The sequence below is a fragment of the Canis lupus genome, chromosome 12, assembly GCF_048164855.1.
Source record: "Canis lupus baileyi chromosome 12, mCanLup2.hap1, whole genome shotgun sequence".
NCBI lineage: Eukaryota > Metazoa > Chordata > Mammalia > Carnivora > Canidae > Canis > Canis lupus.
Genome location: NC_132849.1, coordinates 50,653,731 through 50,678,377, shown reverse-complemented (window position 1 = coordinate 50,678,377; position 24,647 = coordinate 50,653,731). Strand labels below are relative to the sequence as shown.

Below are 24,647 nucleotides of genomic sequence, written 5' to 3'. Positions count from 1 at the left end.
AAGCCTGCTGCTACAAATAGAGTCAGAGCCACAGTGCCAGTTACTACACCAATGTCACTCAGGTTCAAATTCATCTTCACCTTCTGTGGTGTTGGGACCAGGACCCTGCAAACCATATTTTCCTTCTCCCAGCTGTTAGGCTTTGCAGACAGGGGAACCTGGAGACAGTCTGCTCACCGCTTCTGTCAGTGTCACCCTACCACTGTCTGTCACTCAGCCTCCCCCAGTGGCTCCAGCTTCTAGCCTCTTCCCAAGCTCCCAAGCCGCAGCCTCATCATGCCCTTGGCGGGTGCTGTCTCCAAATGCCAGCCCCACCCCACCCCACCCCTCGTGATGGACTGGGAGAGCTGAGCCTCTGATCCATGGATTTTCTCTTCAGAGCTCCTGAGACTTCTAGAAGTGGTAGGGAAGTGCTACCTCCCCAGAAGGCTGAGCCCCAGCTCTGCAAGGTCCTCCTTCCAGCTTTTAGGTTCTGATGAGCCCAACCTCTGCCTTTGTGTCACTGTGGTGCTTCCACTGTTCTTTCTTATACTCCTTCACTCATCCAACCTGTTTTCTCTATTGAATTCTCTGTGGAAATGCCTAGCATGGTTAATTTTCCCAGCTGGACTCTGACCACTCCAGGGACCATATATCCCAGTTTGCCCAGACTATCCTGATACTGTATACTACTTTTCCTGGCATTTTGTCTTGTTTAGCATTTATCTCACACAAAATTGTCTTGGTTTCTAATGCAAATTGTAAAGTCACCTTAGATGTAGTTGCCCTTTTAGAAGGCCACAGGGGAAGGACTTTAAGCACTTGCATGTATTAGGCTTCTCTCTGTAGATTTCCATCATTTCTCTTTGATCCAGAGCCATATTCAGATTCTCTACTTTGGAGCAGGCATTCCCATCGATTGTTTAAGAAGGGGAGAGCTTCTTGAATATAGCTTAGAACTGGAGCTGCAAAAGCATTGCCCATAAGTCCTCTTTCTTGCGACTCTACAAATTAGCCCCTGCTGGCTATCTTCATCCAGCCAGCCCAGCCCAGCCTCATCTACTAAGGAAGCAACTGCTCCTGTTTTTGAATGCCTTATATAAAGATTTAATTTTTTTTTAATTTTAAAAATGTTTTCATACCACGGTCTCCTTTCCCATGCAATCCTAAAATCACTGGAATCCCTGTTATCCCCAAGTCCTTGATCAAAGTATTCTCCCCTCGCCTGGAATGATACTCTCCTTCTACTCACAGATGATCCTCTTCTGCTCAAGTGTCAACCTCCTCGAGCCCTGCCCCTCAGCCAGTGCCTTCACCCTCTTACAAACCTATTTCATGAAACTCTCTACCTTGCTTTTGGCACTCTACCACCTTTTATTGGGTTTGGTTGCTTTGATTTATTTTTTGAATATTATTTTTAAAGTGAGGGGGTGGGGAAGGGGCAGAAGGCAGGAGGGAGAGAGTCTCATGGAGACTACCTGCTGAGCACAGAGCCTGATGTGGGGCTTGAGCCCATGACCTTGTGATCATGACCTAGCTGAAATCAGGAGTCGTGCACAGAACCAAATGAATGACCCAGACACTCTAGGTCTGGTATCTTTTATAATGTGGCCTCATATTGCTGTAATTTTTAATGCATCTTTAATTTGTCAATTTGGCCAGTTGGTAAGTTCTCCGATAGAACTGTCTGGACTTCATCTTCGAATCCCTCACAAGCACCCATCAATCTTCTCTGGTCTAATAACATCTGACTTCTTCTACTTAGTCCCCTTATACTCATCCCTCTCACTACCCCCTTCCTAACCTACATGTGTACCAGGATATTTTGCACCTCTGCACTTTTGTTCAAGTTGTTTCCTGTACTTGGAGCTCCCCTCCCCCTTTACCTGACTCATCCCTCCAGATTCCTGGTAAAGCCTCCTCTGATACCCCAGCTGAGCTGAGTAACCTCCTATCTACTGCCATCATTCCCGTTACAACCTCTGTCATTGCACTTAGCACATTATACTGAAATCACCTCCTACATGCCTGTCTCTTCTGATGGGCTTCTCCATAAGCTCCGAGGATAAATGATGTGTCTTGTGCACCTCTGTGCTCACAGGACGTAACACAATGCCTGTCACATAGGAAGCGCTTGATAAATGTGTGTTGACCTAAACTTAATACATTTTTGCTGAATGATTGAATGACATCGAGGCGGCAAATCCATGAGCTGCCATTTTTCTCCCCTGGACACATATTTATCTCCTTCTTCCCCTGCCAAAACCCCAACGATTGCTTCACTGTGCTGCATAATCTTTCTGTCAGGTCTCTGACACACAAAACACATGTAATCGTTCCATTATGAGGGCTGGCACTAAGTTTAAGCTGAGTGTACAGATTTATTAGATCTTGTACCAGGAAACTAGTGAGGCAGAGAGTTTAGGGGGATTTCCAAAGGGGATGTAAACTGTTCATGAGCCCTTGTACTTCGAGGCAATTCTATGTTCCTGTGGGGGCCTCAACTGTCCTTGCAGATTGTGTTTCTCCATCTTCGTTTGAGAGATGCAGGCAGGCTACTGCTACAGACTGATTTGTAGAAGAAAAGAAGGGTCAATGGCAATGAGCAACCTGCACATTCCATACTTGCCACAGCCACACTTAATGACTAGAATGCCCCACACCATGGACTCACTGTTTCTGTGTAAAGAGAAGTTGCACACAGTTTAGACATCCGGTCACCTGAAGCACATTTTGCACACTGGCTAGTGTGCTATGTTGATATGACTGTGTGTTCCTACTCTCAGAAAGGAAAGGTATTGGGTGCATTTGACAAGAATGCCTAGCAGGGGTTCTAATGGTCTCCCAAGTGTTTGCTGACTCTGTTGCCCCAGGAATCCAAACTTTAAAGCTCCATCTAAATCTCATCTCCTCTAAAAAGTTTCATCAACCATTTCAGCCTCTAGGAATCTCTCTTGAAGCTCTGAAGATGAATGGTTCCCAGTGTGGTGCTCCACTGCACTATCGTAAAAAGACCGTGTAGTGCAGAGAGCCCTGGATTGGGATTTTTAAAGCTTACATCCTTGTCCTCGGTTCCTTCGTGATATTGTCTAGATCCCTGCACACGTCACCTCTCCCTCTTCTTCTCTCCTCCTTTCCTCCTCCTCCTGTTCCTCCATCTTCTTAATCCTCCCTTGTTTTCTTTTCCTCATCCTTCTTCTTCTCCCCTTCCTCCTGCTTCTTTTCTTCTATAATGAACAAAATATCTCTTTCATGCCCAAATTGCCAAGCCAAATATATGGGAAGGATCTTCACGACACATTTGTGAAAATAGTGTTTAGGATACAGAGTGCACAGAGTAAAAGATGGTGGTGGCAGAAGGGAAGTTTTGTAGATGTTTTTATTTCATAGAACCTGGCTGCCTTCAGGAGGGGAGTGGCAACAAGAGGCAGGCACTGGTTGCAAAGGGTCAAACAAATTTGGGAAGAATGAATTCCACAGATGGAGTTCAAGTTTGAATTGAATGAGCAGTCACTACCTAAATATTCCCGAAGGGGGACTTAAACCTAAGGATGGATCATTGGTATGGTGGCCAAAATCTGGGAACAACCAGAGCCACCGCTGTTTCTTTCATTCATTCAAAGTACAGCTCACAAGCTTCACTGAGAACCAGACACTGGAAGGCACCAGAGACATGGTGGTGAAGAAGGTACAATCCTTGTCCTTACTAAAGTTTCTAATTGACTGGGGGAGACATGGAAAGGCATTGTGGGTATTACAAAAAAGGGGAGCACAGGGTGCTTCTAAAGGACATAGGATGGGTACCTAGCTTGGTCTCGGGAATTCAAGGAGGGTCTTTCTGGACAAGGTGACATCTGACTCAGGGAAGCCGACTGCAAATAAGGAATAACTACTAAAAAGCCTGAGAGTAGGGGACTGAGGCCCCCATTCGCTGGACTGCCCCAGGAGAGATGTATCAGGAAACTGGCAAAGCTGAAGCTTCAGGTCCTCTCACTCAGGCCCTCTGCAAGATTCTGACAACAGTCAAGCAATTTGTAATCTTATCATATGTTCCTGTCAAATTATAAAAAGTTAAGATTAGTTAACTTATTAACTAATTAAGTTAACTTAGTTAACTAAGAGATTAGTTAAGATTGCTGCTTCTTTCCATTTTGACTTTCTATCAGCCATTTCCTGCTATGGATAGATGGCCTCCTATACACATTTTGCAGAATGACTGTGCACTGTAACATGAAGGTGAAGACCAGAGGTACCATTGGGCTGTGCATTGTTTTGAGGCGACCCTACCAGAAGTATGTGGGTAGAGCAAACAAATGAACAAAACCACATAATTGGAGCTAGAAGCTAGGGTGGGAACGTTTTTCCAATTTTAACTCTTATATGAGAACCACTTGATGGAGGTTTTCTCAAACCTTAAAAGTTTACAGAATTACCAATAGCAAGCTGTAAAACTAAAATAAAGTTCCCTAAACTATAAATGGTAAAAAATAAATTTTGTCCCATTATGCTAGAAGAAAGACTAAATTATCTTTATTTCTCTATATCAAAATTTTACTTAAATGAAAAAGGTCACCAAAGAGTACATAGCCAAAAATGTTGAGATAATCCACTATGGAGGTATATCAGGCAATTATTAAAAATAGTTATCTGGGGATCCCTGGGTGGCTCAACGGTTTAGCACCTGCCTTCGGCCCAGGGAGTGGTCCTGGAGTCCTGGGATCGAGTCCCACATCGGGCTCCCTGCATGGAGCCTGCTTCTCCCTCTGCCTATGTCTCTGCCTCTCTCTCTGTGTGTCTCTCATGAATAAATAAATAAAATATTAAAAAAATAAAAATAAAAATAGTTATCTTTCTGGATTTTGTGACACATGTTGTATTTGTCAGTTCTTTAAAATATGTAATTTGGGGGCTTTCTTTTCTTATTCTAAATAAATATTACTTCCACATCGAATTTTGTCTCTGTAATTTTGAATTCTTTTTTCTTAAAGAGGGTCTCCCAAATTGGACAAGCTTCAGGCTTTTCCAAAACTTGACTTACCCTGGCTGATCAAGTGAGTTCTTCTCCCTAAATCCTAGTACTTCTTCCTTGTTATGCAAAACCAGTGCCTGAATAATATTCCATTGTATACATAGACCACATCTTCTTTATCCATCATCTTTCGATGGACACCGAGGCTCCTTCCACAGTTTGGCTATTGTGGACATTGCTGCTAGAAACATTCAGCCATTAGAAACGACAAATACCCACCATTTGCTTCAATGTGGATGGAACTGGAGGGTATTATGCTGAGTGAAGTAAGTCAATCGGAGAAGGATAAACATTATATGGTCTCCTTCATTTGGGGAATATAAAAAATAGTGAAAGGGAATAAAGGGGAAAGGAGAGAAAATGAGCAGAAAAAATCAGTAAGGATGACAGAACATGAGAGACTCCTTACTCTGGGAAACAAACAAGGGGTGGTGGAAAGGGAGGTGGGTGGGGGGTTGGGGTGATGGGGTGACAGGCACTGAGCGGGGCACTTGACAGGATGAGCACTGGGTGTTATGCTATATGTTGGCAAATTGAACTCCAATAAAAAATTAAAAAAAAAAACAGTGCCTGAGGCATGTAATGTGCCTTTCCTGAATGCTGCGCCCTGTTTTCTGAGAGCCACTGGCTTCCTTACCCCAGAGCTGAACCCTTAAGGGCCTGAGGAACCTAGAGTCCCCTGGAAGGATGCTTTCAACTGGAGGATTTGTGGGTGGAGACACCAAGAGCTTGGGTAGGGTGCAGTTTGGGCAGCCAAGAGAACTCTGTAGTACATGCACCCTCAGGACACTGCCCTTCAATGAGATTTTAGGAAAGCACGATAGAGAATATAAGGGGAGGCCTGGGCTAGAATGGGGATATATGCGGCCTCAAAGGGATGGAAGAAATAAGAGGAATGCTTGTCAAAGTCAGGCAGAGGCCTACTTTGCAAAGCTTCCAACCACTTCCAGGTGGCAGAGAAAATGAGGTCTGAACAGGACTTGGTGACGCAGCAGACAACAGCTGACCCCAGCCTGTGGGCCTGTACTTGGAGGAAAGGTCACAGTCTTTAGGCAATGACAGTTGGATACCCTGGGGCAGCAACAGCTCAGGGAAGAATGAGGGAGCCAACAGACAGAGCCGGGAAGGTCAGAAAAGCTGGAAAAGCTAGAAAGACTCAGTTTGCCCTGGAATTGGTTGGCTAATTGCAAAGAGAGATACTCTTCTGTCCCCATAATTTTTTCCTCTTTGGGCAAACACCTAAAATGTACTTTGGAAACTGATAAACTAAAGGGCAAGACCGCTGTGTTAGTCAGGGTTCTGTAGAGGAAAAAGTATCAATAAAAGATAGACATCCATATACATGCATGCATGGATGCATTATGCATATATAGGTTTATGTATATGTAGTTTCATGATAAGGAATTGGTTCGTGTGATTACAAAGGCTGAGAAGTCCCAAGATCTGCAGTGGGCAAGCTGGAGACTGAGGGGCTGATGTTTAGTTTCAGTCTGAGTCCAAAGGCATAAGAAAGAGGGGTACACACAGATAGCTTGAGTTCCGATCTGAAAGCTGGCAAAAGCAGACCCAAGAAGAGCCAATATTTCAACTCAAGTCCAAAGGCAGGAAAAGCCCATTGGCCCAGCTCATCCAGTCAGGCAGGAGGCAATCCCTTTTACTCAACCTTTCTGTTCTGTCCAGGTCTTCAACTGACTAGATGAGGCCTGCCCACATTGGGCATGGCAATCTACTCTACCTAGCCAAGGATTCAAATGTTAATCTCATTCAGAAACACAGGGATAAACCCACAATAATGTTTCACCAACTATTTGGATACCCTGTGGCCAGTCAAGTTGACACATAAAATTAACCATCACAACCTCCTACCTCCTTCACCTTGTCTCCTGGAAAATGTTAATAGCTGGAAGAAAATGAGGGAACATGCAACACTGGCCTTGTAGGGCCTGGAGAAATAGAAGTTATCCCACCTCGCCCTTTTGCAGGAGCAGGGGTTACTTCTGGTGATGTCATGTATCCCAAACATAATTTTAACTGTTTGTTGATTGCTTCTTATTTTCCAAATCAGATTTAAAGTTCTCTGAGGGGATCCCTGGGTGGCACAGCAGTTTGGCGCCTGCCTTTGGCCCAGGGCGCTATCCTGGAGACCCGGGATCGAATCCCACATTGGGCTCCCAGTGCATGGAGCCTGCTTCTCCCTCTGCCTATGTCTCTCTCTCTCTCTCTCTCTCTCTCTCTCTGTGTGACTATCATACATAAATAAAAATTTAAAAAATAAAAAATAAATAAATAAATAAAGTTCTCTGAGGACAGAGAACTTTCCCCTTTCCCCCAGACACACACCAGTCACTGAAGGCAGAGCTTACTATAGGCCAAATAATTCACAAAGTGCCAAGGTGTTCGCTAGCATCATTACCTGAAACATTTATTGCACTCTTTAAGGAGGAATGGTCTCCTTCTTCCAGAATAGTCTAGAACTCTATTCTATAGATGATGTATAAAATATGTAAAGACCCTAAAACAGCTAATTTCTACAATAAGGAATAAAATTAAGCTAGTACAGAAGTCCATTGCAAAAGTAATCATTCTTTAAAGTGCTGTCTTGTGCCTCATCATAGGGAATACAGAATAGTGTTCTCTAAGCCTGGACCCCTACACCATGCGCGGAAATTCAAACAAGATCATATGAAATTCAAGTACATAATTTTGGGGGTAATTATTAACTATTTGAAAAAAGGAATAAGAGTTTAACTTAAAGAATGATTACATGTGATTTAAAAAATCTAAACAAACCCGATGTGAATAAGTTTGTTTTTCCTGCCAAAAAAAGCTTTAAAATCTTTCAATCTTTATCTTTAAATCTTTTTATCTTATTGTTGATGCAGTTATATTTTAAAATCCCCACTTTTAACAAGGAAATTGATAAGACTTCTATTCCATTTCTTCAAGATTTTATAAATTCAAAAAAAAAGATATTGAGGCCATACTATAGGTGACTCTGCTTTATATTTAGTAGAAGAAAAAATTATTTGGGAAAATTAAGTTGAGGGCCACTCAACTTAATGAATGAAATGAAAAATGAAATGAATGAAATGAAAAAAAAGTTACCAATTCAAATCCTTATGTTCGTGTTCAAAAAAGAAAATCAAATATTTTGGATTCTGAAGGATAAGTCTTAGAGTCACGAAGTGCCTCCAAGATCACATGTGGGCACTTAGATTCTAAAAACACTAAAGGAAGTTATGCGGAAATTCTTCTGATGGAATAATAGGCACTTGGTCATCAAGGAATCATCTTTATCCAGCACAGGTAGACACCTGCTCAGAACTTGGAATGCTGAGGTGTAAACATCATGTTCCGGCCCCCCTTCTGGGTGCTCACTCAGGTCTACATTGTGCCATAGGGCCAACAAAAGTAGATGCATGGGAAAGAATGGGATACTGGTCCCAAATGGCCAAGGTCAGGAAGTATCCTTGCTTTCTGACTCGGGCTGCTTCTCACCATCAGCGCTGACTGCTCTCCTGTGTTCCTGCCTCACTCTCTGGTGGCTGCACTGTCCACTCAGAGCGGACTTTCGGTGAGTCCATCCTGTAGCTCGCCTGCCTGCACTCTTCTTGCTGGTCTGCTTTCACAGGCTCTAATGAACCCAGCAGCAGCTCCTCTGCTGCAACTCCTAGCCCTTTCTGAGGGTGTTGTGCCCTCCTCCAAGATGGGAATCTGGAGGACTGTTTTATCAAGAAAAAGCTGAATTGTAGGCCTTTCCTGTTTTCCCCTTTTTCCCACCTGCAAGTGACATAGATACTGGCCCCACAGCAGCCAGATTGCTCAACTCCGAGCGCTTGGGCACTTCTTGCCCACTTTCTGATGTGGCCAAGTCTGGGGTCACAGGAAAACAAAAGGAGTAAGGGAAATAGCCACTGCACAATGCTCCATGTGGATGGCTGCCTCTTGGAGCTCACCTCCAGAGAGTTCTGCTAAATGAAAAAGCCCAGAACATCAGGCTTTGACAGAACCCTTGAGATTTTATTAACCCCCTAATTTTATGGCTTGGAATATTAAAACTAAGAGAGATAAACTTTCTAAAGTCAGGATGTTAGAGACTGGCTGAAGCCTGGTGTGGGTAACTCCCTGCCCTGCACTCTCTCTACTCTATAAGGCCACACCCTTATTAAATTATTGCCTTAATAACACCATCAAACCAACTTTGCTCACTCACATTCTTAATGGCAAGGTACTGACTAAAATGTCACTTTGAGGACTTGAGAACTGTTTTGTGGTCTCTCCACTCAGCGATTTGCTCAGATGGATACTCTGTCTTCCAACAGATGGAGAAATAGGTGACTGATGTCCGGGCTGGAGAAACACCTGGGGGATGGCTTCTGAAAAACTACAGTGGGAAGAAACCTCCAGCCTATATTTAACCTCACCCCCTTTTAAATAACCATATTTATATTTGGAATACGTGAAATGGTTAACTCTGTAGAGGAGAGTCAGAGAGGGTACCTAATCCCAGCTTGATGCAATTACTTTCACATGAATTTAAAATAAAATTAAAGTTAACAGTTTAAACTGATGTTTGAGGGTTTTAAAAAGATTTAGTTTCCTTTGGAACCACTGTGTTATTTGATCCAGTACAATCTTTTTGAGCTCCATGCATAACATCTCTACCCAAGTACCATTACTACTAGATTATGCCCATAGGTTGAGTTACAAATGTCTAAAAATCTTAAAATTATTAAGCTCAGATTAGAGTGTTCAAAGACTATGGTGTTATTTTAGTCTCCTGCCATATCCTCCATTTACTATAAACTTGTTATATTGGCATTCAAATAAAATGTCATAAAGCAAGTATGTAAGGAGGTGTTTGGGGTTTGTTTCAGGCCTCTGCGAGCCAAGTTTGCATGGCAACCAGGATGTATAACAGAAACACTCAAATAGTCTTCATAAAAGAAATGCTGAGCAGAGCTCAGGAGTGGGACAGTTTCTAAGCTGGGGCACACCATCAAAGCTGGTCAGAGCAATGACGGGTCCAGATAGGGACAGCATGTCACCCAACATTGTCTCAACAGAATTCTGAGATCCCTCCGAGCAGCTGCCAAGTGCTAAGGCATCAGAGGCCAAGCCTCTAGAGATGCAACTTCGTGGAATTTGCAGATGTTACAGTTGGAAGGCCTTTTCAAGGCCATTTTACCAAACCCTTTGTTTTATGGGTGAGGAGATGGAGACCCAGAGCTGTGATTTGCCCACAATCTCCGAGGTCTGCTGTAGATTCCTAGCAGAAGAATATGGATGGGTATGCTCTCATCCATGTTCTCTGGGTTAGTGAATTCTCTTTTGTTTTCCCAACTGGGCATCAACTGCAACTGCTCTGAATTAGGACCAAAAAAGCCAGGGTGGAGGCAAAAGGCTTTCATTTGGACATTGCCTAAACAATACTCATAGGGAGTCTTTCTGTGCTTCCCAGAGCAATATGCCTGGTAGATCTTTCCTTAGAAGACCCATCTCATGGGATCCCTGGGTGGCGCAGCGGTTTGGCGCCTGCCTTTGGCCCAGGGCGCGATCCTGGAGACCCAGGATCGAATCCCATGTCGGGCTCCCGGTGCATGGATCCTGCTTCTCCTTCTGCCTATGTCTCTGTCTCTGTCTCTCTCTCTGTGTGACTATCATAAATAAATAAAAATTTAAAAAAAAAGAAGACCCATCTCATGAAATCAGACAAATGGTGCTTTGTTTCCACCATAGAGAAGGGATTTGTCAGACCTGAGTTAACCCACCTGCCACCATACGGAAGGGAGAACTCTCCTTTGGAGTCCTTTTTGTCTCTGAAACTGAAGGGTGCAAGGGTGGTTACCTGGAATGAGGCTGCCGCAGAGCCAGGTGAGGTGAGATCCATGAACCAGGAACTTATCAAAAGCTTCAATCTATCGGTAGCCACCAAAGAAGATGCAGCCTATATGAACAGCATGAGAGTTGCCTGTCGATTTCCAAACCTCCTGACAGCCCCATGGTTTTCTCACCCAGTACTCCTAAGAGAGAGTGACTTGAAGCCCATGGTAAATACTACTCTAAATTGTGATTTCCTCTGAGATCACAAAGTAGAATAAGAAGAGAAGCAAGAAAATGGATGCTCAGTATTGCTGGGAAAAGATGCTACATTATACGAGAATCTATTGCATAAAATCTTAAAACGAAACCCATATTTACATCTACTAAAATTAAAAATCATGATGAGTTTCTCCTATTCCTGTCTTTTTTTAAAATTCAAAACCGATACTCTGCAATCCCATTTCCTCCCCATTCTTCCCTAAAGGCAACCAAGCAGAATTCCTCTAGTCTCCAGGATATGTGTTTATGCATATGTGCAAAAATGAACTCCTAGTGTACACTTTTCTCCAGATTTATTTTACCCCCACTCATTTTCAGTTCCAAGAAAATCTCTACTTCTATAGTTTTCTTTTCATAAGAGAGAGCTTTCATTACAGTAATATCTGGGTCCTCTGCATATTCCTTACTCATCCCTTCCCACAGACAAGAGGGAAGTTATCTGATTAATGAGTTTGGAAGAAACAATCTTGTTGCTGTCTCTCTATGTTGGGTGTCAGGTTCTGCAGGATGCAAGCAAACCCCTGATCTTCTACCATGGGGCAGAGGGCGGCTCTTTGCAAAGAAGGCCCATGACTGTGAACTATAGGCCAGCAAACTATGCAAGATTGTATAATTTAGAGGAAGTGCTAGGGAGACCATCAGACCACTGAAGTAAACCACATTCCTCCAATCAGCTATATTAGTAACATATATGAGATACTTTAGGTAAAGAACTCAGGAACTTTTTCAGCCCTCCATACATTGAGGAAGGTGGAGAGAAACTGTCCGAACTTGAGTATAGTTAAACAGGGTCCTTTTCAGGGAATGAAAACAACAATCATAGGAAGATTGGTGGCCACTGAAATAATAAGACACAAGTTGCCAAGAACCCACATGATTTTGTTTGGTACAGCTAAGAGCCTGAATATTAAAAAAATAAAAATAAAAAATATAAGGGGCACCAAGGTGGCTCAGTTGGTTAAGCGTCTGCCTTCAGCTCAGGTCATGATCCCAGGGTCCTGGGATCGAGCCCTATGTTGTCAGGCTCCCTGCTCAGTGGGAAGTCTGCTTCTCTCTCTCCTTCTGCCCATTTCTCTGGTTCCTGCTCTCTCTCAAATAAATAAATAAAGTTTTCCAAAAATTAAAAATATAAAACACTTTATGGGGTTTGCATTCTGATGATCTTTACTTGAAGTGAAGTGGGATGGGAAAGCAAGGATACCATAAATATGTAGAGTGGGTTTGCCAGAGAAAACCCAGGACACCCAGTTAAATTTCAATTTCAGATAAACAATAATGTTCTAGGATAGTCCAAATATTATACAGGACATACTAAAAATTATTTCTTGTTTATCCAAAATTCAAATTTAACTCGGTGTCTTAATTTTTTGACATCTTTATTGAGTAATAATTCATATGCCATAAATTCACCCAATTAAAGTCCACACTTTAACGGTTTCTAATATATTCACAGGGCTATACAACCATCACCACAATTTCTGTTTAGAACATTTTCATCACTCTAAAAAGAAGCTAGTACCCGTTAGTGGTCACTTCACATCTCTGCCCCCAGCCCTTAGCAGACACTAATGTACACTCTGTACCATTAATCTATGTTTTGTCCCCATACCCTCACCTTCCTGGACATTTCATATAACGGAATCACACAATCCGTGGTGCAGCCTGTATCTTTAGTTTTTAAATCTGACAGCCCTGGCTTAAGCCAACCTGGATGGCAATGATGGGTAATGGCAACCCAAGAAAATGCAAAGGGAAAATAAATATGCTGGAGCAGGTGGGGAAAGTGGCATGTTGAGAATCTGGAGGAGCTGCCCTTCCCTACATTATGGATTCTTCCCACAGGCACCAAAACCTGAGTGCAGCCAGCCACTCTGGCTAGTTTAAGGAGGACTTTTTTTTTTTTTCCTAAAGGAAACTCTTATGCCATTGTAGGAGAGTCAGAGACTCAGAATAGGGGCTGTACCTTCTGGAGCAACACCTACGCACATCACAGAATTGCTTGCAAGGGGGATCCCATGATTGCCACGTTCAGGTGCTGTGGCCAGGACCCCTGCCACCTCTGTACCTGAAAGCCTTGTGTGTCCACCATGCTCCCCTATCCTCCCAGAATAGAAAAAGATTCCATGTTGACTCTCCTCTTGACCAGCATGCAAGAAGTATAGCAAATGCATAGATTTCACGAGGAGGTCCGTCTTCAATTCTTGCTGCCTGGGGTGGTGAGTATAACTGGCAGTAACTGGATTCATCATCCTGTGTCTTGGCTACCTAAAGATTGACCCGTCATGTGGGAAAGGTACAGGACAGGTGTTCACAAGATTCCAGGCCAATCTGAGTATGACACCTCTACCATCTCTTTTCCCCGGCTTGCTTGGGACAATGTAGAAATGACTGCTGGCATCAGAAAGGCGAAACTGGGTAAATGAACGATGTCAGGCAACTCCTTGATGGCAGCAGAAGACCCGGGGCCCTTTGAACAGAGAAAGCACCAGCAGCCCAAGAATACTGGGTGGGACAGTTGGGATGCCTGCAGCTCCTAAGCACCTTATTTTTGGAATCTCCACCCCAGGATAACAAATATATTAAAATTCACCCACATCCCTCATTAAACATAATTTTTTCCCATACATTCTTTTGGGAAATCTCTTTGCCATTTGGCACTTAAAACTATTTACATTGTTTCGAGTGCTTTGCTCCATTTAAAAATTGTAATGACTAATTCACAATTATCAAGCAAGCTCAGGAATTCTTATGAAATAATAGAGTCAAGCAAGCAGTTCCTTTCAAGTATAATGAATTTTTTTTTTTTTACTAATGTCAAATTTTAACAAGGAAAACATTCGGTATAATGCGACATTTTAATGACATCATTAACAAATTCTTGCTTCTGGTCTTTCAGTTTTCTATTTGTCCTTTGGATACAAATAATAATTTCCTGTTTCCACCCTTTACAAGGAACACTGAAAAGCTTCCTGGATAACACAACAACATGAGGCTGTTCCTATAGAAAATTATCTGTGGGTTAGGGTGGGAAAAAATATGATTTAACAAAATTAAAGATGAGAGAATAGAATCCTACTGTAAGGCTGCACATCATTCTGGATGAGGGTTTTCCTCAAACTGCTCATTCCTCTTCTCCCTCTTCTGGTCTTTATAAAGACCAGAAAACAGAAAACCTCATCTGAACTCTACCTTTTGAGGGAAAGTAAATTCTCAGCCAAGATGGAAAGGGACTCCAAGAGAATTTATCCATGTTGTCTCAATACAAAGAAGGTTAAACTGACCTGCTCTCCTTAAGCATGAAAAAGGTTGGGAAGAGCATGCAAATATATGATAATAGGAGAGATAAAGGGGCACCACATGCAAAAGACAGCATCTAATCAAGATGACCTCAGAGATGAGATGTTCAAACAACAGAATAAGAAAAAAAGGAAGTTTTTAGAGTTAAGGAAATAAACCAAGGACCAAAACACCACTTAAGACTAATTAATTATATATTTTATATCACAGATATATAGATATGTATACAGATTTAAAAATATAGAGATATCTATTGGTGATATATATTTCCTGTGATACTGGATTTATTGATACCTGTGACATAGAAAATATAATTAATTAGAAACAGATTGAAACAGAGCTGACTACCTCAAATGAATTACTGGCACACAGGAAAAGTTTAAAACAATCCTACTGAATGTGAAGGGAGAAAGGATTATGATTTAAAAGCAATCAGAAGAGGTGCCTGGGGTGGCTCAGTTGGTTAAGCATCTGCTTTTGGCTCAGGTCATGATTCCGGGGACCTGGGAATCCTGTGTGGGCTCCCCACTCAGCAGAGAGTCTGTTTCTCCCATTCCCTCTGCCTCTTCCCCTGCTCATGCTCTCTGTCTCTCTCTCTCAAATAAATAGATAAAATCTTTTTTAAAAAAATAAAAGATAAAAGCAATGGGAAGAGGGGTGATACAATCTAACCTGAAGATGACTGGAGTCTCTGAAGTGGAGAACCCTTTAAGTAAAACAATATATACTCTAGTCCTAATAAAGAAAAAATTCAAGGGACAAAGGAACTATCAAGTCTACTGATTGAAAGTCATGCTATTTGCAAAGAAAAGCAGATATAGAACAACTGAATCTATGCCATAGCCAGCTTACCTAACGGATTTCAAGGAAGCATTAAAAACTAAAAACAAGGATAACAGAATTAAGACAAAATATGTATATGCATATGTATGTAATATTAATTATGCTAACACATGTAAAGAGAATAAACCAATCTAGTAAAAGTTTCATAGATTGTGTCACAAAAACTAAATCCAAACATACTGCATACAAGAGAAGCTTCTATAACAGATCACAGAAATACCAAAAATAACAGGATAAACAAAAGCACCTTGTAGAAATCCCACCCCTCCCCAAGTTATAGAGGAATTCTCCTATGTTTTTGGCTTATATTTATAGATTCATTTTTTTTACATTTACATTTTTTATTCGTTTGGAACTTTCTCTGGTATATATTGTGAGAAATGGATCTGGTTTTATCTTTTTACAAATGACTCTCCAGTTTTCCCCCAACACAGTGATATAAAAGGGTTATTTTTGCCCCAGTGATCCCAGGAATGACCATTATCATCCACAGTTTCACTTGTTTCTAGGCTCTCTATTCTACAATTACCACAGTTGTGTTGTGATTTGTTTAGATATCTATGTGATATGTTTAGATACCTATTCCCTCTCATGACTATTCTTTCTCAGGGCCTTTCTAGTTATTACTGCAGGTTTAGTTTTTCCATGCAAACTTTGGAATCACCTTATCCAGTTCTAGGAAAGGTTTACTAATCAATGTTATCAATTAGGAACTAATCAATGTTATCAATTAATTTATAAAGAACTAACATCTTGATGGTGTCAAGATGTCCTAAGCAAAAATGAGCAGTATCTATAGGTCTACTTTTGTATTTTTCAAGAATGATCATAGTTTTGGGGTGCTTGGATGATGCAGCTGGTTGAGTGTCCAACTCTTGGTTTCTGCTCAGGTCGTGGTCTCCCTACATAGGGCTCCACCTCAGTGTGGACTCTGCTTGAGTTCCTCTCTCTCCTTTGCCCTCTGTCCTGCCCCTGCTCAAAAGCTCTCCATCTCCAAAATAAATAAAATAAATGCTTAAAAATGACTATAGCTTTTTTTCATACAGTATTTGAACACTTCTTCCTAAATTTATTCCTAAAGTATCTAATTTTCCAACACTATCAAATAGGTTTTCTCTTTCACTATATCTTCTAGCTGGTTATTATTTGCACATGTGAAATCTATTGATCTCCATAGATAACAAAGTATCTCAAAACACGATGTGCTGAGATCTACCCTACTCCACCTTTATTATGTCATGGGCTGCTAATCATCATCACTGAATCCATGAGAAGAAAGAGTTGTTGACTGAGGGAGAGATCCAGCCTAGGGCACAGGCCTGGCATTTGTGAGCTCCGGTTTATTTGCTCTTATCAGATCAATCTCTATTATCTAGATGAAGGCACAGGTGATGAAGGTAAATCATGACATTTTCTGATTCTATGCAATCTGACCTGCTTCTCATAGGATAGGAAGTCCCAAGAATACTTTTCTCAATGCATCACCATTAGAATTTCATTTGCATAAATTTAGGCTGGACATTTTTCTATGGAGCTTTTTTACATTTGAATTTCTATGAGGGGGGGGCACCTGGGTGGCTCAGTGGTTGAGCATCTGCCTTTGGCACAGGTCATGATCCCAGGGTCCTGGGATCGAGTCCCTTATCAGACTCCCTGCAGGAAGCCTGCTTCTCCATCTGCCTATGTCTCTGCATCTCTCTCTGTATCTCCCATGAATAAATAAAATCTTGAAAAAAATTTCTATGAGGCTTCCTGGATGAGCTTCATACTGCTAGTGTAACCACCACAAGCTTAATGGCTTAAAGCTATACACATTTATTCTTGTATTCTATATACAGGTTAGAAGTTCAGCATGCAACTCATCAAGCTAAGCTCAAGAAGCAAGGAGGGCTGCATTCCTTCTGCAGGTTCCAGGACAGAAATGTTTCCTCCTATTTCAGATTCTCGAGGCCAGCTATATTCCTCACTTCATGGCCCCTTCTTCTTTCTTCAAAGTCACCACTCCAATCTTTGGTTTGGACTTCACATCTTTATTTTCTGACTGAAGCTTTCGCCTCCCTATTATAAGGACCCTGTGATTACATTGGGCCCACCCAGATAATCCAGCAAAATCCCCCCAGATCAAGATGTTTGATTTAATCATATCCGTAAGGTCCCTTTTGTGATGTGGGAATATATTCACAGGTTCTAGGGAATTAGAATGTGGGTATCTTTGGGGGCTATTATTTTGTCTACTACATTTTTCATTTACATTTTTTCTATAATTTAATGGTTGATGGAATATCTGGGAATAGATGCCTTCTGGGAAGCAACAGAGTGTAGGAAAGAACCTAGACTCCAGAGTCTGATCAACCTGGATTTGAGCCCTGATGCTTTGCCTGACTTGCTGGATGACCTTATGGAAGTAACTTTTTTAGGCCTCATTTTCTTCATCTATAAAATTGAGTAGATAATAATAATGTCTACTTAAGGTTGCTGCAAGAAATAAATGACTTGACAATGTAAAACATTTAACTGTGTCCGGCACACAATTAGCACTCAACATCTGTTAGTTGGGGTCTACTGGCACTTCAATTCAAAAAATGAAATTACTTTCCTGGGGCACTTAGGTGGCTTAGTTGGTTGGGCATCTGCCTTTGGCTCAGGTAATGATCCTGGAGTCCTGGGATCAAAACCTGCTTCAGGTTCCCTGCTCAGCAGGGAGTTTGCTTCTCCCTCTCCTGCTCCTCTCCTTGTTCATGCTTTCTCTCTCTTCTCTCTCTCTCTCTCTCTCTCTCTCTCTCCCTCAAATAAATAAATAATTGTTTAAAAAAATTAAATGACTTTTTAAAAGATTTTATTTATTTATTCATGAGAGAGAGACAGAGAGAGAGAGGCAGAGATACAGGCAGAGGGAGAAGGAGGCACCATGCCGGGAGCCCGACATGGCACTTGATTCTGGGTTTCCAGAATCACGCCCTGAGCTAAAGGTGGCACTAAACTGCTGAGCCACCCTGGCTGCCCACTAAATGACTTTTCAATGGTGCTGTATTAATACACTACTGAACTTATTTGGGCATTCTTAGATTTTGAATAAGTAAACTAATCTTTCCATAACCCAAGTTGGTCCCTGACTTTCCCAGCCCAAACAGGGCATACCATCAAGGAAGCCATTTATCAATGTAGGCACACACATATCCCTCTATGTCTCCACTCCCAGGAGTATCATATATTATTCTAGCAGAGTGGCAAAGACAGTGCAAGATCTGCTGTCTTAAGTCAGCACATGAATAACTAAGCTGAAGGGCATTCCTTATTGACATTGCTATACTTGGTATTTCAAATATTTGTTATGCACTCCTGTAATTATACAAAGAATCATCTAATCATCATATCTAATCATATTCTGGTTTGTTCTAGTCCCTGCCCACCTCCCAGTAACTATTTGTCTGGGGCAGCAGGCTAGCAGAGAGAAATCCTTTTCACGGTGTGGTCCCAGCTTTTGTTACTTTATTTTGCAAGCTGGACTTGGTAAGTCTGTCTGCCAGTGTCCCTGTTCTTACATCTGCAATTATAATTGAATCCACACATTTAGATTTAATCATACAACCTCATATAATACATTGGTTGCCATAGTTTTCTATTGCTTTAAGCATATTTAATTTATAAGCTACTGTATTTCTAATGACTATTTTTGGCAAAGGATTTTATTAGTATCTGCTAGACTCTCTTCCTTCCAGTTGGATCTAGTTGAAGTGCATGCACACTTATAAACACACACAAAAGAAATGAGTTAGTATGATTCTGTCTTTATGGTGCTTAAATTCTTCCTTGTTCGATTTTTCTTTATTCAGTAAGATAGTATGAAGAGATTGGCCATAATCTAATCCCTTCTTGCCTTACAAGGAAAACAGACTTGCCCAATATCCAGCTCTCCATGATTTCAGAATTAAAAGTCTTTGAATTTTATTAAGATGGGTGATAGAGCTCTGCTATTCTGTGTGCTATCAGAGTTACTTTAAATTCCTTGTAGGTATATATTTTTATCTTGATCAGTATTTGCTTAGAATATTTTACTCGGTGAGAACTAAGAAATGGAGTAAAACTCAATTAAACTCATGAGAAAACTTATGAGAGCCTTTCTGTGGCACCATTATCCTCTAGTGTCCCTAGGGTTTCCCAACCAAATATCTTGACAATTTTTCTCATCGAGCTGGGTCAGCAGATACCAAAGATTCTAGCTTGATGCAAATGGACCCAGTTGGTTGGAAGATCATATCGCCATAGCGATAGAGCTAATCCTTGGGTTGCCTCCATCACATGACATCCTGAACCACTGCCCTCCCTGTATATCTCATTCCCCTTTTCATTTCCCAAAAGCCATTCAGTTAAGTGGCTGGGGTCCACTTCTTGGGTAAACCCCCCATTTCCACAGTCCTCTCCAATGTTAACCCAGTGTCCACTTACCCAGTAAGGGACTTACTGGAACTCCACGGGAACAGGAATTCCCAGTTCAGAGATGGTATTACCTGCTCCTTTTCCCTCACTGGATTGTTTTCCCATGCATCCAGTCAGCAAGTTTGGCAGTGGCATTTATTTTGATGTCCCCAGAAACCCAGTAAAACTCAGATAACATCCTACACAGGATACAACCTCAGGCTTTGTTTTCAATGAGAATACATGAATCCTGGAGGAGCTCTTACAGGAAGTAAAGGACGTAAAATGACCTCAGACTCCCAAAAGCTCAATACAGGCCTTGGATATATTCTGTATGTGAAATATTTAATTTTTATTTTGTTTTGTTCTATTTTTCTCTATCTTGACTTAAAGGCAGCAAGATACATTCCCTTAATAAAACTTCAAAATCAACTTAACCTTTTAATATGTCTAGAGAAAATAAAGCATTTGTATTAAATGCTAAAGATATTAGAAAAAATACAAAAAAGGAAAGTTATCTTCATATCTGATTTCAGTTGAAATGAAAAGTATAAAAGTTACTATGGATATCACTTATATAGAAAGCGAAATATAAGAATCACATCATATATAAATGCAGAACACTGAAAGATGATAACCATCATTTAAGTGACACAAGCAATGATTTGAAGGGGCACCTACCTGCACCCCAATATTTGTAGCAACAATGTCCACAATAGCCAAAATATGTCCATCAAGAGATGAAGGGATAAAGAAGATGTGATACACACACACACACATATACACACACATTGGAATATTACTCAGCAATCAAAAAATTAAATCTTACCACTTGCAATGACATGGAGGGATTTAGAGGGTATTATCCTAAGCAAAATAAGTGAATAAGAGAAAGGTAGTTATCATATGATTTCATTCATACGTGGAATTTAAGAAACAGAAGAGTGGACAATAGAGGAAGAGAGGGAAAAATAAAACAACATGAAATCAGAGAGAAAGATAAACAAGAGACTCTTAACTATAGGAACAAACTGAATGTTGCTGGAAGGGAGGTGTGTGGGGGGATGGGATAATTGGGTGATGGGCACTGAAGAGGGCACTTGACGTAATGAGCACTGTGTGTTTATGCAACTGATGAATCACTAAACTCCACCTCTGAAACTAATAATACACTATATGTTAATTAATTTAATTTAAATAAAATAAAATTAAAAATAAATTTTAAAAACACATAAATGCAACAGCAAACATAATTAGGACAAGCCTTCTAGAAAGAAAAAGTTGTTGATTGTATTAAAAATTCATAATCAACTGTTTGTTACTTATGTGAGACAGTTAAGATCCAGTGACCTCAAGAGACTCAAAGTGGATGCATAAAGTCAAAGGTCAGTTATCACTACGTGCATGTAATGATGTCAATGTAGTAGATGTAGGAGGAGGTATAGTTTCATATAGAAATCCAGCTATTGACTTAGATAGAAAAGCTAATGGCTTTCTCTGGGAATGAATAAAATTCATAGCAAAATACTTTCAAGAAGACAGTCATGGCCAAAGACATGGTGAGAATATGTGCACCCGTTGTTTGCCCCTTCACTGTCCCAGGGAATGACATTGAGGAGGACAGTGATGAATAAGCTCTCCCTGGAGTTTGTTGTCTGGCAGGGCGATGCGAGTTCACTAGCAACCACTGTCCTAATCTGTGCATTTTGGGTTAACATAGGTAACCCGAAGCAGAGACCTGCTACTAATTTTCCAGGGGTTCAGATTCCAGGTTTCTCTGTGATGGAGATGTTTGGTAGTCTGGTATATTTACCAAGCAGACACTCTGGCCTGCATGAGCAGTCTCAGATGGCAAGATATACCCACCAGAAAACTTTCATAAATTATCACTGAACAATATTTTAAAGATTTCACAGGAAACATTGTAAAGTCTATTACTAACTTCTGTTACACTGACCATGTTGTCAAAAAAACAGGATCATTTTTCCACCGAGGTGTAAGTCATATATATATATATATATATATATATATATATATATATATATATATAAAACTTCACTGTTTAAAAATTCATTTTCGTTTGACAAAACAATTAGCATTCTTTCTGAAGTTGAGATCAACATGTGAAAATGTTGTCTGATTCTGTAAACCAAGATGACAGATTGAATATACCGTGCATACCTCACAAAATCCTGAAAGGGAGCGAGGGCACGTCACGTGGAGTTGTTCAGAGTTTGTTTAGAATGGCCCGGCAGTCTCTATTGTAGTTGTAAGGTGGGGATTCTTTTTCAAAGGAATTAAAGGATGGCTTGCTGACATGGCTATCTTCTTCAATATTTTAACTGGAGATGCTTTCTTATAGGTCTAGACATGTAACTATGTCTTCATTGTCTACCAAAACCAGCTTTGCTTTAATGCATCTAGGATGTTGATGAGGTGTCTTTGACTCAATAAAAGTGTCTCAAAATGAGAATGGGGAAAATGAAGCCATTTGCAAATGCTTAACAAAAATACTTTATCCAACTGCTAACCTCTCACTTAGCACTAAGCACTTGTACCACAGAGGCTTTGCTCATTCTTTCTTTTTCCGGCATTCTTTCCCAAGGTTTGCACAGGGTCTGTAACACGTTCTCTGCATGCCCGCACCAGCCCCTGCATGGGCTAGCATGAGGAATTTGGGGTTTGGGTACAGAGTGGACAAGTTTCACATGCCGGTCAGCTGAGTGAGTCCCAATGTGATGGTTTGTCATTTTCACACATGTTGAACTTCCAGGGCACTTATGGCAGTAGGAACCTTGGTACCTGTGCAACTGTGGTATTGTAGCAATTCCATAATGAAATTCACATGGAATCTCCCAACCCAGCCAGATTTGTGTCAGCTTTCTTAACATGTTCCAGTTGCATGAAATACTAATTAAAGGCACTCATTGTTAACTGATATAAATAGTCCCCACTTAGCCCATTATAGGTATGGGCTGTAAAACAAACAATTACGTGACAGATGATACATGTGAACATAGAGAAATTCTGTAATGACATTTCTGTAACTCTGTAACCTCTTCAACCACCATATGTTCCACATTAGGAGCTAAAAGGGGTGCTGATTGCGAAGGTGACGCTCCCTCCAGCGTGTGACTTTTCTTCTAAGAATAGAAAGCACCTCTGAAGGATTTACATTACAAATGGAGTTGAAGCAATGAAATCATTAATGGGAGCTGGTTTTTAACCATTCCATGTATTTGGGATTCTTCACCCAAGTACCAAGCAACAGCATCAGGCTACCTACAAAATTCTCCCATCTGAGGAGAGAGAAATTGAGAGAAGCAACTGTATGCAGTCAAGCACATCTATCTTCAAAAGTCACTATTTTGTCCCTGTGCATTCAAGTTTAATAGATTTTGACACAGTCCAAAATTAAGTTTGAAATGTGTTCTTTTTCTCCACAAGATAAATCAATTGCATGTCAAAATTATCAATGACTGTAATCATTGATGAATTGCCATGCATATAATACTCCTGGCCATCAAATAAATACAGAAGTTAATTAAACTATGCAATGCAAAATATCTTCTACTTTCTTGTCTCTTATTCTCCTAACACAGATTACAGGTATTTCTTCTGAAATACTGACAGCTGAGCCCATCAAACAAGAGAAATTGAAATATATACTTTAGTTGAACAACCACTTTAAGAGATTGTGAACATTCTATTAAATTACAAATTGTTCATGTACAAATGGCACATGGTCTCCACATATTCAACCATTATTAACTCCAAAAAATGGCATTTTTTCATAATTACTAAATTCATTACTGTGAATTTCTATTTCCTGGCCTCTTTCTATTTTCCAGGTTTTATGTTAAAGGCATTATTATATTTATCTTATTTATTGCTTAAAAGCCTGTAGAGCAGGCATTATTATTATTAACATTTTATAGACAGTCATTTAGGCATAAAGTAAGAAACCTGCTGAAATGTTTGATCAGCTACTATGAGCTAAACTCTGTAATGAGTGTTGGGGATACAAAGGTAACAAGATAGGAATGGCCCCTATCCTTGTAGAATTTACAGTCCGGTGAGGAGGTAGATGTGAAATCATTAGTAAAAACTAATTAGATGAAACTATGCTAAGTGTCATGGAGGGAAACTTTTGAGAACTCTGAGAACATTTACAAAGGGCGGTATATCCTAGTTTGTTGGGTCAAAATGGATTTGTCTTATGAAGTATGCTCATTTTGGGATGTGAAGTATGAATAGGATCCAAGAAGGCAAAATGGGGGTAAAAGAGCTTCCCAGACAGAAATTATGCCCACTATCCTGAGAGTGGAAGGAGATAAGAGTATTTGCAAAAAAGAGAGGAGGCCAGAGAGCTTAAACAATAATAAACAGGAAGAGAGTGGGGAAAGAGGAGGGGTGTGGGGGCAGGGAGGCCTAGCCAGGTCACTGTGGGTTCTGCAGACTTCACCAAGTATTGTTGAATTTGTCTTAAGAGCAACTGGGAACCACTGAAGCAGGAGAGTTGCAGGTCAAATTTGCATTACAGAAATCCCCTAATCAACATGAGGAAACGGGCAAGTCTAGAACATGGAACATTACACTACACAACCAGCCTATTTTCCTTAGAAATTCAATATTACCAAAAAGGCATAAGTGGGGGTGGGGATGGGAGAGGATATTTTAAAAAATGTTAAGAGACTCAACAATCACATGCAAAGAATGATCCCTGATTTGTTCCTGACTTTATAAGGAATGGTAACACAAGAAATTTTTAGAGATGATATGGGAAATTTTACTATAGATTTGTTACTAAGTTATAGTAGGGCATTATTTTTAATTTTCCTAGGTATAGAAATAGTGTTATGATTATGTAGAAGCATATTCTTACTTTTCTGGATATGTGTGCTTAAGTATTTAGAGACAAAATGTCATGATGCCTGTGTTTTTTTTTTTCTGAACCATTTCAAAGTAATACACGTGTACA

General features: G+C 40.6%; 1 protein-coding gene across 1 annotated transcript in view; it reads right to left on the bottom strand.

Moving 5' to 3' along the window:
* Window positions 1-24,647, bottom strand: part of OSR1 (odd-skipped related transcription factor 1) — a 365,031-nt gene that overhangs the window by 19,387 nt on the left and 320,997 nt on the right. The window contains 1 exon segment of the mRNA XM_072770986.1: window positions 10,857-10,955. The gene's annotated coding sequence lies outside the window, so the exon portion shown is untranslated.